The following is a 15,910-nucleotide window of genomic DNA, read 5'->3' as shown; positions in this document are numbered from 1 at the left end:
ATCTCAGGGTAGTACTCCTTTTCAGACGTGTTTTCCATCTGGAGAACAAGTGAACAAAAATGTTCACAGATTAGACGTACCCCCATAAGATTTTAATATTGCTACTGTTCTCATCAGGTAAAAGATATTAACTCACTCAAATGATCAGTTCAATCTTCATCTTCTAATTTATAGGCTATACCACAACCTAAAATAAGTAGTAAAATTATTTTGATCATATCTAAATGTTGGCAGAAAAGAGCCATGAATAGATGAAGCAAGGCCTGGCCATGTGAGAAGGAAAACCACACCTGTACCTGTTTGCCACTATTCCCTATGCAGAGTGACATCACTGTTTATTTCTCTTAGAATAACTTCTCATGGGAGGGCCACAATCTTAACCTCTTTGCAGAAAGCCAAGTTACTTACCCAACACTCAGCCTCCCAAAAATTCTGGAACCAATTTTGCTAACCTCAAAGGTCAGTGATAATGCAGCAGTAATAGATTTTTCCCCCAAATTTCTTAACACCAGGAACATGTCTAAAGTCAGTCTGTCATTGCCTGCTTCTTTGGCCACTGCCAGCAGAGCTGACCCTAATTGGTCATTCATTTTACAGTGAATTTATAGAAAAACTGCTTTAAAAATGATTTTGGCACAGTTCTAGTTAGAAATGAATTTAAAAAAAAAACACATGTTTCCTTAAATAACTGAAGGTGAAACATGTATCACATGTGCTCCATGTACATTTAACAATTTTTTGCTTCCAGAGTTTTCACAGTGCCTAGTATGATTTAAGAACACATACCTGAATTATTGAAATGATCAAAGAGGACCAAAATATGCTTTTATATGCTGTGGTAGGGGTGAAAATTGGTAAAAAGTACTTTAGTAAGCAATTTGACAACATCTAGAAAAAATGATCAGCTGAACACATCTAATACTAAGAATATACTTTAAAGAAATAATGTGTGTTTTATTATGGTATCATTTGGGTGCTCACCAAGAAATATAGTGTATGACTTTTTGTTGTGCATGTATGTGTATGTGTGTGCTTGAGTGTATGAATGTAGACATGTGCATGCCATGCAGCATGTGTGTAGGTCAGAGGACAATTTCTGGTATAAATTATCACCTCCTGCCTTGTTTAAGGAAAGGTTTCTCATTGTTTATTTCTATATTCACCAGGCTAGCTAGCCCATGAGCTTCCAAGGGATTCTCCTCTCTGTCCTCCATCTCACTGTAGGATCACTGAAAATATAGATGCTCAAACTACAGCATCCAGCCTTCTGTGGGTTCTGGGGGGCTGAACTCAGGTATTCACACTTGCACAACTAAGCCATCTCTTCAGACTAGATTATATGGCACTCAGAAATCATGAACCAGGCCTGGTGGTACATGTCTTTAATCCCAGCACTCAGGAGGCTGTAGTAGGAGGATTACTGTGAGCTCAAAGCTAGCCTGAGACTACATAGTAAATTTCAGTCTGGGCTAGAGTGAAACCTTACCTTGAAAAACAAACCAAATTTTTTTTTGTATTGCATGATACCCAAATCAAATTTGAAAGACAAACCACCATTTAATCCATTGACAATATAGTTAATAGTTAATTAGTTCCTATGAAACAAATAACCCTCCAAAATATAGTGATTCCTATTATCAAAATTAGAAAGAACCACTCAATAAAAAAACAAGCTAAAGCTTTAAAATGGCAATGCAGATGGCAAGTAAACAGACAGAAAGATGTTCAACTGACAAGAAAAAACATGGAATGAAATGATATTTTGTCAGCCATCAGATTAGAAGAAAAATGCTTGAAATTGGTGAGGAAGAATATGGTGAAATGACCTCTGGTGGTAGAAATATAAATTCTAGCTGGGCATGGTGGCACACACTTTAGTCCCAGCACGGGAGGCAGAGGTAGGAGGATCACAATGAGTTTGAGGCCACCCTGAGACTACATAGTGAATTTCAGGTCACCCTGAGCTAGAGTGTGACCCTACGTTGAAAACAACAACATCAGCAACAACAACAAAAAGGAAAGAAAAATATAAGTTCTAATAGCCTTCCTGGAAGCTCATTTGGCAGGTTCTATTAAGATCAGAATGTGCAAATAAAACCTTTTGAACTAAGAATTTTACCATCAGTTTACACAATAAAACACAATCATATGCAGAGATACATGAACATTGAAATAATGTAAAATGTCATCATCAAAGGTTGTATTAAAAAACATGTCAGGGTAGGATCAAAACTGACCTAAATCTCCTACATCTTCCCTCCCTCCCTCTCCCACTCTCCCCTCTATCTCTCTCCTCTCTAACTCTTATATATTAGTTATCTTTTTTCTCAATTTCTTAGTGGACACTGACCTGTAACCCCAACTTCCAGCTTGGGCCTACCATCCACAATGAGCTTTTGATCACAGAAACCTACAAGGTTTCCCAAAACAATGACAGACTTCTGTCAGAGTACTTGATGACCCACCAAAGGCCAGTGGTAAGACCCTATTGCTGAAGACTCCATATGCAGCTGATGCGTAAAATGGAATGACATGGCTGGAAGCCAGGAGAGAGTCAGTCCCCAGACAGTCAGCGTGTCTAGTGCCAGAAGGCACTACATAGGCAACTGGGAGGAAATGACCAAGATCTGTCCAAGCAACACATTGTTTAACCTAATTAGCAACAAATAACTGGATGTGATGCCCACACAAGTGCAATAGTGGTACACAGCCATGATGAGGAATCAATTGCTCTTGATTTGGCTAACTGATCCACTCAGTGGTACTAGACCCATAGCTGGAGCTGGGAAACAAGTCAGAACCATACCCAAACACAAGCCCACTCTTCAATATCAAGCTACCATCAATCACAGGGTATAAGAGGGCCTAAACCTACCATACTGTCTATCAAAAAAGTAAGTCTTATCTCAATTTTCCGGGTGCTAACTTACTCTCCGTTGGAGAATCTGCTTCTCTTTTCCAGATAGATGCAGATCCTAAGAAGAGAGCTGCCCCAACATACCTCAAAAGGGGCCCAACTGAAACTAAGGACAACTGGCGAAATAAGCAAGGGTGATGTTTACCTGTGAACCGGATACCAGCACAAAGGGGAAGGAGATCAATGCAGAGAAAAATCAACTCCTACCAAGTCAGAGAGCCAGAGCCTCAGAGGCCCCCAACACCTCAGCAATGAAGCAGACCAAAAATGAACCCAACATGGCTCAGGGAAATTTTGCGGAAGAGGGGGCGCAAAGAATGTCAGAGTCACATGTTGGGTCATGATTTGCAGAGACATTTATCATGCCAATAACTGGGGGCTAACTCCACAATGCACGACACATTTTCATTAACAAGGAGGGTCTAATGGAAGGGGGTAGATCACAGATGAGCCTAAATAATGGTACCAAACTGCCTGTATTTACTGAAAAGAAAACTAATAAATTAAATAAAAAAAAAACATGTCACAACCATATAATGGATTACTATGCAGCTATTATAATGAGTGAAATAGCTAGGTGTGTATTGGCAAGGAAATACTTCCAGATACATAGTTTATTGAAAAGCATAGTGTACAACAGTATGTGGAACATGCTGGCATCCTCGATTATTTAAATGCATGAATACATATATGAATATTCATAAAATAAGCACAGAGCAATGTGCACCAAATTGGGATCATAGTGGGGGGTTGGTGTTGGAGAAGTCAGGAATGTTCCACATCATGTTTCTATTTTTACAAGCACAAGTATGCATATGTTATTTTGATAATAAAAATGTTTTTTTTTAACAAAAGTGTACATGAAAGCAGAAGGGGAACTGTTTTGGGGGAGGAACAGGACCAGTAAGAGGTAGGGAGAAGGAAGAAGAAGGGGTGAAGGGCATCTTGAACAATGTACAATCATGCATGCTTAAAGAAAAAAGTCAAGGAGTCATAGCACTCTCCTCCCAGCTTCTGAAGATGGCCTTCCTAAGAACACAGTGTTCTAGTATTTAATACAACATTTCTAATGGCCAAAGATATGAGATTTTTTTGTGGAAAAGTTATGTCATTGTTTCAGAAGAGTTATCCTTTCATTCAAATATGGCATGATGAACAGAAACCTTTTTAGTCCAACCCCCTTTCTCATCCTCCCGAATCTCATGCCATTACTCCTGCCACATCGCTCTACAACTCTCTTTGATAAAGTTACACATGGTAAAGTTACATATGATTACCTCGTTTCACTTTCTTCACTGTGTTGATCTCGAGTTTAGCATTCAATCTTGTTCATTTATTTTAAGTAAATCACACTCTAAATCTTCTTCCCCCACTCTATTTGACATATTTTCATCTCACAACTTCTAGTTCCCTCCAGAAAGGTTGAAAATCCATCCTCTGGACATTGTTTTTAGTGTTTAGGAAAGATCTACAATGACATAAGAACACGTAGTGCTGGTGTTCTAAACCTGGATAACCCTAAAATTAATGAACATATTAGTGGATATAGAGGCTTCCCTGAGGAGTATATCTGAGCTTTCAGCAGGCTTTCATGGGTATCCTTGTCCAACGAAAAGGCACTAATACCAAGGTAGAAGGGCGGGCTGATGGAATCATTGAAAATCAGGGAAGAACACTCAGTCCTCATTCTTGTAGCTAATACTTGGCTTGGGGTGTCAGGAGGAATGGACAGGGACCGATTGAAGCATAGCCTGTTAGCCTCCACTAGAAGCTGATCCCTTTGCTAAATCTGTTGCTTGAGAACCTACCCAGTTCAGATCTGAATGTGACCTCACAGTCTCATTGAATGAGCCAACCCAAAGCTTCTGAACTACCTAAGAAAGCTGTTTGATTTAATAGCACAAGGAAATAGAAGATTTAAGATTTACTATTAGGAATGCTTTTGTCATCCAATGGCTATGTGACCTTGAACAACTCACTTCACTTCTCTTTTCTTCATTTCATTAATCAAATAGAAGATTCTCACCACATGACCTTCTAGAGACACCGACAGAGCTACCATTTTACGAATCTCCCCTATCATCCAAGAATCTCCACTATGTGATCAAGAACACAGGAGGACATCACTCTCACTTTTTATCATAACACTGTCTTAATAGCAAAGAGGCCTTGTGTGTGTACAACAGAAATCCTACTGCAACTGTAGCTTGCTGCTTTAATGCAGAAAACTAGACTGGGTATCTACAATGCCTCCACACCAGGAACAATCTCAAGCTCTGTTTGCAATGGTTATTAGTCATTAATTCTCAAAAGATCCACTCTCCTTTCAAAACAGATTGTAAAGAAGATGGTAAGGGAATTTACATGAATCAAGGGAATCAGAAATGGTCAACCATCACATTAGTACCATTTCATTTGTCTTTATATTTCCTTAAAGATGGCCTCTGTTTTGACAAAATGGACCCCTAACATGGGTGATGGAGAATGTTCACCGGGGTCAATGGAGGTGAGCCTTGTGGCAGAGTGCCAAAGATGACCTTTACAAACTGCTTCTTAAAGTTGATTAGTGGGAAGGATAAAGGTAACATTCCAAACAGTTCTCACTTCCAGGGCTCTCTGGTCAGCAGGGTGCATTCAGATTGCTGGGCTTGTTCTCAAGTCTGGATTGATGGGAACTCTGGATCAGGAAATTAAAAACCTCTGTGAATATTTTCAGGATGTGAAAGGAAATAAGCTCAAAGAACTAAGTCATCCAAGGTTGAGTGAGGATAAGACTTTACAGTCAAAGAAGATCAGAGAACTGAGGCAGTCTGACCCAAGTACAGCAGAGACACCAAATTGGGTCCTGAATTATCAAGATAATTGCCTTAATACTTTACTTCCTTTTCATAATAAGCTGGAGTTCAGATGGTACATTTCTTCTGAAAAGCTCAAAATACTTGCAGAGATATTATCTTAGTTGTCATCACACAATCACTGTCAATGAGAGTGATGATTATTATCAGCCTCTTTCTACAGGCAGAGGAGGGAAGAACAGCTGAGAAAGGTAAAGCCAGTCACCCAAGTTTATCCTTCATCCAAGTTTATACAACTAGGTACTGATCACCTCTGAACCCAGCTAAGAATTCTTTTGCTCAGCATATCCCCAAGAGTATTCTTCTTATCAACAACTTAGACAAATACTATTGGAATGCAGGTATTGGGGACATACATCTGAGAAATGTGACTGTTTTGTTTTCCTAAACACTCACAATATGCATTAACCTAGCAAAATATTTTAGAAGCCCTGTGGTAAACAAACTTTTCACTCTCTTTCTCCCTCTCTTTTCCATGTGCGTTCTATGAACATATGTGTGCAAGATGTATGTGTCCTGTGTGTTAATAAGCAGAGGCCAGAGGATGTTGGCTGTGCTCTATTGCTCATCCATGTGTTTCATTGAAACTGAGCCTCTCACTGAATGTGGAGCTGCTGTGTTCAGTCAGCCTGGCTGACTAGAGAGTCAGAGAGAGTCTCCAGTCTCCACTCCCTATAGGACTTGGTTACAAGTGAGTATGGCCATACTATCATGCATGTGTGACAAAACACTCTTATCTGCTCAGCAGTCTCCTTAGCTATCTGTTTTCCTTTAAGGTAGAATCTCCCAAAGGTGACCACAACTCTCTCTGTCTCTCTCTCATTGTCTTTTTTGGCACATGGGCAGGCACATTACTTCCTTTCCAGTCCGAGCTCTTTAGAAATATTGCCTTATACTATTTGGTATCAGCAGCCACTGAGCAAAAGGACAATGAGGAAATCAAAGAACCTTAAACCTTCATCTCTTCTGCAGCAGAGCATTGGCCAAATGAGGAAAGATGTTGATTCACACCTACTTACTTCTGCTGACATATCTTTTAATAGAATCTAGAGCTATTTGAGGATTTCACTTAAGGGAAGAGGTACTCATGATATTGACCTATATCCTCAGAGCTCACACTCTTCACGAGCATAATTTTGTGCCAACAGACACTTTGACTGGAAATCATCAACCACTAGGCTCAGTCTTAGTAATATTTATCAACCTATGCAATCAGCACCAACACATCAAAACAGAAGACTCCAAATGAGCTCCTGGTCTTGTTAATTGCATGAGTATTATAGTAGTCATTATATATCTATTTCAAAGTCAACATACAGCACAGAAATCTTGTGCTACTGTTAATTACCAGTGGCATTAGTAAAAGTACCTAAAAATGTACAAGTCCCTGAAGATCCTATCCTGATTAATTTCATGTGATTCAAATGACAAAAGATCACAGCTAATGGATTTGATATTTATTGCTACCATTTTCATATTTTATTTTAGTATTTGTTAAACACCCACAGCATAAGGGAAAATTCCCACATTGAAATAAGTAACTTGTTGCATAAATAGCAAATGTGATTCAATTATATCTGTCTTTATTCATTGACTATGAAAAATTCTGTGGACATGGATTTCTGATTTTAAAAACTCACCATTAAGGTCATAGTAGCACTGTTATTTAAAATTCTCTGATCCTTTTGTAAAGCAAACAATTCTGTCACGTGAGCACTGCCCATTTAGTTCATTTGCATTGCAAATCTACATTCACATACTCTTTTAAAGCAAAACATTAAGAAATGGGCCAGGCATTTTTTTTTTAAGATGGGGATGTTTTGTGATCATCAATCTGCAATACTGTCTCCTTTTGGATTCACCATTAACAGTAATTCCATTCCATAGAGATTCATTCTGGGCTTGTTGAAAATTTGACAGTAATACTTTCAGACCCCCTGCAGTCTTACTTAACTATATCCTCTCTGTGTCTTCTTACACACTGCTCCTTCAGCTTAGAGTGCTATTCTCCACTTAACCACCTGGTGAATTCATTCTTGAAGAATTAATTTACTACAATATCACCTTCCTAGTTAACCCTGCTTTCATCATAACTCCCACCCTCAACCCAGCATCTCTCAGTGTTCCCACAGTACCTTGCCCATTTCTTCTCATACTCTATTTCCATTCTCTATTTTGCCTACCAGACTACTCTTCCTGAGAAAATAAATGATGTTTTATTCATTCCCATACGTCAGTACCTGACATTACTACGTGGATGACACATACTGTTTGATCACTATCGTTAATTGGGCTGTTGTGTGTGTGTGTATGTGTGTTTGTGTATTCTCCACAAATGAAAATTAGCCAAAATCAAAAAGCTTAGGCGTTTTATTCACTTTGATTGATCTCTTCCATCTTTAAACCAAAAGGAAAGGAAAGGAAAGGAAAGGAAAGGAAAGGAAAGGAAAGGAAAGGAAAGGAAAGGAAAGGAAAGGAAAGGAAAGGAAAGGAAAGGAAAGGAAAGGAAAGGAAAGGAAAGGAAAGGAAAGGAAAGGAAAGGAAAGGAAAGGAAAGGAAAGGAAGACCACCATACCACTTTACACCTTGTAACTCAAGAAAAATCAAGACAACCCTTCAAAGTAAATTCAGGATGGATAAAGAAGTACGTTTAATTTGTTCCTTTTCATCTAAAGGGGCAGCCACATCCCAAACTTTGCTGCATTAAGGAAGACATGAGGAATCACTAAGTACAGGGTTGGGGGAGGCACTCACTGCAGGGATCACGATAAGAGTTTTGGAACCTCATTGGCTGAGAGGAGGAAACCTGCTAAGAAAAGTTAGGAAGCTTTGGGGGCAAACAAGAAAGATGCCCATGCATTGCTTGATCAACCTAGTTGGAAATCCCACAGTGAGAAAGGACTAAGCAACTGCCCCAGTTGCTGGGGCGGTGGGGGGGCGTTGATTTCCATCACTTTGAAGTTATCATTACCTTTCCAGTGTAGGTAAAACAGGTTGGACCTGATCCGCCTGCCTGCATGTTGCTGCAGTCTGTCTTGGCATGGGATGAGACCCAAGGACATGGAATGCCAACAGAAGCCCAGCCCCGTGGCACAGAACACACATGGACACACGCACTGACACACACCACACTCCAACTCACACTAAGTTAATCCTGCACAAAATCCACACTATGTCCCTGGCACACACCACTGCATTCCCGTATGCCCAGTCACACACAGGGAGTGCCCCCTCACATTCTCTGACTTCCCTAGTCTTCTTTGCTCACACCCCATCTCGCCTGAAAGCAGCAGCCTAGCCAGGAACTGGAAGCTACTGAGGATAGGGTTTTGTCCTGTGTAACAAAGCTTCATGGCCCCAGGTGCCCCGATGGATGGACTCCATCCATTTCTCCCCGCCCCCATGCCTGAGCTCCTAGAACAAGGGAAAGCTCAGCTCTGGAAGTGGATGCGGGAAGTGGGGGTTGCAAAGAAAGAGCTTTAAGGATGGGTTAGGGGCAAGAGTGGGCTCACTTCAGCGCTGTCAGACCACGAACTCAGAAGGAAGAATTGGCGAAGGGCAAAGGTGCCTTCTCACCCTATCGCCCCCATCTATTCATAGAGCACCCCTGAAAACTGGGAAATCATCTACCCTCTGCTGTGCCCCGTGCTCCTCCCAGCGGTTCTTGAAGCCACCTCCAGTAGCCCGCAACAAAGCGCCCCCAGGACAGACCTGTTCCAGCCTCTTCTGGCCTGAGAGAAGGGAAGCTGCTGCCGAGGATTCCGCCTTCCTTTCGTCGCTGGGCAGGAGGGGCGGGGGATGGGAGGAGGAGCTGGAACTGGGAACTGGGGGAGGAAGGAGGATGCAAGGGGATAGGCGATCGCAGCGGCAGAGGCGGCGGTGGTAGGAGGAGGAGGAGGAAAGGAAAGAGAAGGCTGCTTCTGTGGCAGCTGCTGAGGATGCTTGGGCAAGAGGCAGGAATGGGTGTGCGGGGTGTGGGCTCACGTGCGTCCTATGGCCCCAGGATGCGCGCGCGTCTGGGTGTGTGAGAGCATCTGGGTGTATTTTGGCTGTGATTATTTCAATTCCGACCTACTCTGGAACTTGTGGTTCCTGCAGCCAGGCGGAAGTGAAACCCTTCCAGTCTCTCAAGACTGACTATGCAGGGGAGGAGGGGAAGGTGTGTGTGTGGGGGAAATCCCCTTTTTCATTCTCCCCCCCACCCCCAGAGCACTAGTAGCTTGTATCTGCCCCTTTCTTTGGAAACCCTTCAGTAAAGGAGAAAAGATAGATACTAAGGGCAGTCACAATTACCACATGCCACATGCACTAAGTGAGCACTTAACACAGTGCTGGGTGTTGTCTAAAGTACCCAAAAGGTAATCTTTGTCTTCACTAGGATTGGGTTTTGATCTCTATTCTACTTTTTTTTTTTCCCTTTCTCTCCTCACGTTGTCACATCTGCTTTTTCCAACCAGGGCAGCATACAATCAACTCTCTTTCAGTCTGTTGTTAACCTAGTCAGCATTGTCCAGACCTCTGGCTTCTTTGATGTCTGAAGGTCGCTGGATCTTCACACCATTGCCGATCCAGGATTTCAGTACCTGTTTAAATGAGAACCAAGATTGCTTTCCTGGTGATAAGAGTCTGGCTACTGATTATCATGAAAATCAACTGGAGATCAGTTGGGACCTGCATGATCCTATCTAAAGCAAAGAAAACTACTATGTAAAGCACATTTTTCTTTCTTGATTCAATCCTTGATGATCCTTCTTTGGAGCCTGGGCAAAAGTCACCTTCCTTCTCTCTCTCTCTCTCTTTTCTTAAAATTAGTTTTCTATTCAGCAAATACAAGCAGTTTGGTACCATTAACTGTGGGATAATTCCACAATGCACAATAAACCTTCCCTCTCTTTATGACCATTTTTCTTCATGGTTTATGTTCACAGGGCACTCAGTTTATCACAGTACATCCCCATAACATGTTCCCTACAATAACGTCTCTAAGCAAGGGAGATCTCATTATTCCTCTTTTACAGACAATGAAATAAGGTTCGACAAGGTTAAGTGGATTTGCCTAACATTACATGCTAATAAGTAGCTGATCCAGAATGGAGAGCTATGTCTTTAGCTCTCTAGGCCACATTTTCTGTACATGTGTATAGTATGTGCGTGGTGCATGCACAAATGTGCTTGCATGTGGAGGCCAGAGGGTGTGGTTCTCTGTTGCTCATTTACATGTTTTCTTGAGACAGAGTCTCTCACTGAACCTAGAACTGCTTTCTTTTGGTCAAACTGGCTAACCAGTGAGCCCCAGAGATTCTTTGGTCTTTGCTCCTCATAGGACTAGGATTGCAGGTGTCAGTGACAATGCCCAACTGTTTACTTGGGGGATAGGAATTGAACTCAGGGTGAGCCAGACCCTTTCAGGCCCTCACGTTTGCCAACTTGTGCACTTTCCACCTGAGCCATGTCCCTAGCCCAAAATGTGTTCTAAAAATTATATTAAGAAATTCAGAATTATTGATGTATCTGCCTGTTGGAAGTAAAGAACTCAGAGAAATAATTTGAAACTGTTCATTTAAATAAAATTTTGATAAAGTATAGTTTGTGTGATGTGTCTGTGTGCTCACATGGGTGTGGGGTACATTGTGTACATGTGCATATGGAAGCCAGAGATACCTATTGGGTGTCTTCTTCAACTGCTCTCCCCCTTATTTATTGAGACATAGTTGCAACCACAACTCACAAATTTGTCTAGTTTAAGCAGCTAGATAGGCCTGGAAATCCTGCTTCCACCTCTGGGATGCTGGGCCACAACACCTACATAGCATTTTCATGGGTGGAATGATCTGAACTCAGGTCCTCATACTTGTAATGAGCATTCTATGCACGGAGCCATCTCCCCAGCCCTTGATAAAGTATTTTAATTAATTTGATGTATCTGAGTACAAGCACATATTAATGGACTAACATTATAGTTATAGTGGCTTAGTTATAGTGATTTAGGCCTCATTCTCCCATTATCAGATGTAATTATTCCTTTGATTTTCCTACAAGTAATACAAGGATAATTTAAAATGAAAGAGTAAAAAGCACAATAGGCAGAAGTTCTTTTTCAGCTTCTTAGAGCAATAAGCTTATAAATTATTTTTCCACAAGCTAGATCGCCCTTTCCTAAGGCGTGAAAATAAATTGTTAGCTACCACCGAGAAGGAAACCTTTCTCCTACACATCAGTCCAGATAGTTCTAAATGTACAGATACCAAGAGAAGCAGGCTAACATGGGGGGGGGGGGCAAAAGCTAACCTCTGGAACCAGAGCTAAACAGCTTTGAACAACAATCTAAATACATGATACAGCTATCAAGTGAGTGGAGAGGTATGTAGAGTGTCACAAGTGAACATGACACAGCAGGCATGTGCCATTGTTAGAGAAAAGACAAGTAATACTCATTTAATAAGTCTCCATTAAAGGCAGAGATCCTTCATTATCAGTACAGACTGAGTATTGAGGGAGCACAGAGAAAAACCTCATTTTTGACCATGATGGGAAAGATCATGTGCTGGTGATACAAGGTAGGCATGATAAATGGAGATGAGGGATTCTTTGCAGTTCTGAAGACCAACATGGAATGCACAACAGGACCAGATGAGGATGATGAAAAGAGAACACTTGGCAGTGGATGTGACCCAAATTCTTGCTACTCATGGTCACTGGGATTGATTGGGAGGATTTGCCTGATAAAAACTTTGAAAGAATGTACACGGTTTACTCAAAGGGGTGTTTTGGCTCTTCTAAGCAAATTCCTATTTATCAAAAGACCTAATAAAGAACTCCATTCAGAATCTATCAGAAGTACCTGAATTTGATGCTCAGCCAGGTACTCCCTGTTCCAATCTGATAGCAAATAGACTTTTCTTGCTTGAGCCTTGCCAAGCATAGAGAGGTTGAGTCATAATAATACTCAGCCCTAAACTACAATAGAATTGAGAAGGAAATGAAATCTGTCTTTTACACCCTTCTATTCTCTCTGTGTTTACCCTTTCTTTCCCACCTCCAACCTCAGAGCATCAAAGACTTTCTAAAACAAGAAAAGAAACTAGCACAAGCAGTTCATGCAGAACATTAAGCCTATATATGTTTCTATTATTTATAGGAAAACCAATGCACTTATGACATCTCAGTGGCTATTGGCACCTCAGAAGACCTGCATATTATAAGGGCAAAAGATATAAAATCAAAGTAGAAGAGGAACTAGTTGGAAAGAAGAAGGAAATTCAGTGGAGGCAGGATAGGGGAGAGAGGACAAAGAATGGTGGGAGGAGTGGATTATGATCATGACACATTGTGCATATAAATATGTAAGTTTTCAATAAAAAGGTTTTACAAAAGAAAAGCCAAAAGAAAGAGAGGGTCAAACTCAATGAACTAGATCATTAATAGTAGAAGTTCAAGCATTGTGAGTATGGGGAAGGTAGAAATATCCCATTATATACTGCTCATAAGAGTAGTGCCTTTATTTATATCTCAGTGTAAACTAGAGAAAAGCTGAATATTAAGGGTTGAACATAAAGATACTCCTAGGAAAAAACTAACCAAAACCAAAGGGGAAGTAATCATTTAAATATCATAAAAATTTAAGGCAAACACATTTTATGGGATAAAAAGAGTCACTGTGTAATGAAAAAAGTAAATTCAAAAATAAGATATTTAAAAACTGGGCTGGAGAGATGGCTTAGTGGTAAAAGTACTTGAAGGCGAAGCCTAAGGACCCAGGTTTAATTTTCCAGGTGCCACATAATCCAGATACACAAGGTGGCACATGTGTCTGGAGTTTCTTTGCAGTGGCTAGGGGCCCTGGCATGTCCATTCTCGCTCTCTCTTAAATAAAAATAAATTAATTAATTAGAAAAAAATATATTTTTTTCAAGAATACTGCATAATTTTTATTTGTTTTTAACACTGCCGTGGCTTTATTCAAAACACAGTTGCACAAAAGTATTAACTTCAAAGTTTTTAAGGAGAAAGTCTTGGGGAGCTTATCACACTATATGCATACTGCCATACAAAGAACATTGAAACAGGACCCAAACTTCTACAAAATACAAAACCCACCCTCACTTATTTGCATGAAAATTCCACCCCACAAACCTAAATAAGTCTTAAAAGTTATCTGGAGGCTCTAAATATTTTTGTTTTGTGTTCTTTTTTTTTTTAACTAAAGAACTCTTAATTTTGATTGCACAATAAGATGATTGATTAAAAAAAGTCAATATATAAATTCCATTTTTGAAAAATAAGCATTTTTTTAAATCTGGCAGAGTGTGCAATAAGAATTTCTTAGGGACTAAAAGCAGGCATTCCAATTGTTAAAATTAGGAGGAAAATTTAAGACTTTCAGAGAATGCAGTTCTTCCATTAATATTTTCACAAGTGTCTTACTGCAGTCAGTTGTGCAACTCTTAGTTTTCTACAAATAATATCCTAAGTTTTATTTTAAAACACCAGACCATACATTTTAAACTAAAAAGCAGCAGCATTACTATGCTGAGTAATTTAAATGTATGACAGTAGAGAAGTATAACTTCAATAAGTTGCTGACACTGACTTTAAAAAATTACAAATAGCCGGGCGTGGTGGCACACGCCTTTAATCCCAGCACTCGGGAGGCAGAGGTAGGAGGATCGCCATGAGTTCAAGGCCACCCTGAGACTACATAGTGAATTCCAGGTCAGCCTGAGCCAGAGTGAGACCCTACCTTGAAAAACCAAAAAAAAAAAAAATTACAAATAAGTAAAACAACAGGAAAAAAAATAATTAACTTGAACATGGAACCTCCAAGACAAAAATGGACATATTGGTCTACTTGTATTTAGTGGCTAGTGGAAAACACACATACTTATCCCAAATGTTTTCTAGTTTTAAAAAGATGTCCAGCTGAAATCAGTCTCAATTTTAATATTTACTTTCCTCATTCTGCCTATGTTCCAACCAAATGCTACATCTGATAATGCTTTAAAACTATCAGAATAATTAAAGGTTCTACTCAAATGTATAATAAAATATTTCACAGAGTTGATATCTAAATCATTTGGGAAACCAACTTAAAATATGGCAAACATCTTTTTAATTATCAACAGGAGAGCGTTCTGATGTCTGAGGAATACAAACGATGATGACGTCTCCTAATAGCCTCATGCGTCGTCAACAAGGTTTACTGTGAGCAGAGCTCCTCGCATGCTGGATCGGTCACATTGACATCATGGAATAGACTTCATCTCTTCACTTGACTGGATTAGAACCAGGATGACATAAAGAGTCTGAGGTATAAGACTAGAGGTTATTTCCCTGCTTACCCACAAGTCAGCTAAATCTGCTCTGGGCTTCAGGGAAGGGAATGAGGCGCAGGGGAGGACGACTGCCTGGAACAGGACCCACCACTACATGTCGGATCTGCAGCCTGAACAAAGGGTTCACCTGCTCGGCTCTGCACCCACAGAAGCCAGTTTTTCTTCAAAACTAAAATCTTATCAGCACAAAAGTCATGAAAAGAGTCTATTACTGAATAGAACTTCCCCCAAATCCACGAACCATACTGCTGAATATCTGCTTCTACTTTCTTAACTTACTTGTGGCAAAAGCCCCAAAATACCTAGCACACCCCCAACAAAACAATTGCCTTCAAACTAAACATTTCTGGATCACCTCTAAAAGAAAAAAAAAACAGCTATTATTCAAAAGACTATTGTCATTTAGGTGACAGCTGACAGGAAATTGTTAATTTATAAATAATTAAAACATTAGGAATGAAATGCACCAAACTACACCTGTGTAGAAGCAAATAAGTTTTAATTATGGCTAAAAATGTCTAATACAGTAAGCATGAATTAGAAAAATTAAGATTCCAAATACAATGCTAGAGAATTTCACAATGGGAGAGAGTGGGGTTAATGAAGGTCCTTTTCTATATACATTATGATCATTAACAGACTAGTATCTTAATTGGAATGATAAGGCAAAAATAGTAAAACCACAGTCTTCCTATAAAATGATACACATTATCTTCTGTAGGGATAGCTGTCATTCAAGAAACAGAGAATATATGATCACTCTATTGCACACCCAGGGACAAAAGGGAATCTGATCATAGAATGAT

The 15,910-nt window shown here is 40.0% G+C and overlaps 1 protein-coding gene across 2 annotated transcripts in view; it reads right to left on the bottom strand.

The window, feature by feature from the left end:
* Pak3 (p21 (RAC1) activated kinase 3) overlaps positions 1-9,837 on the bottom strand; it is a 268,737-nt gene extending 258,900 nt beyond the window's left edge. For both annotated transcript variants that reach the window (XM_045140431.1, XM_045140432.1), the window contains exon 1: positions 9,484-9,837. The gene's annotated coding sequence lies outside the window, so the exon portion shown is untranslated. The remainder of the gene's footprint in view (positions 1-9,483) is intronic.
* Between the last annotated feature and the right edge of the window lie 6,073 nt (positions 9,838-15,910).

The sequence above is a fragment of the Jaculus jaculus genome, chromosome X, assembly GCF_020740685.1.
Source record: "Jaculus jaculus isolate mJacJac1 chromosome X, mJacJac1.mat.Y.cur, whole genome shotgun sequence".
Taxonomy (NCBI): Eukaryota; Metazoa; Chordata; class Mammalia; order Rodentia; family Dipodidae; genus Jaculus; species Jaculus jaculus.
Note: the sequence above shows the minus strand (reverse complement) of the source record. Positions and strands in the feature narration are given on the sequence as shown.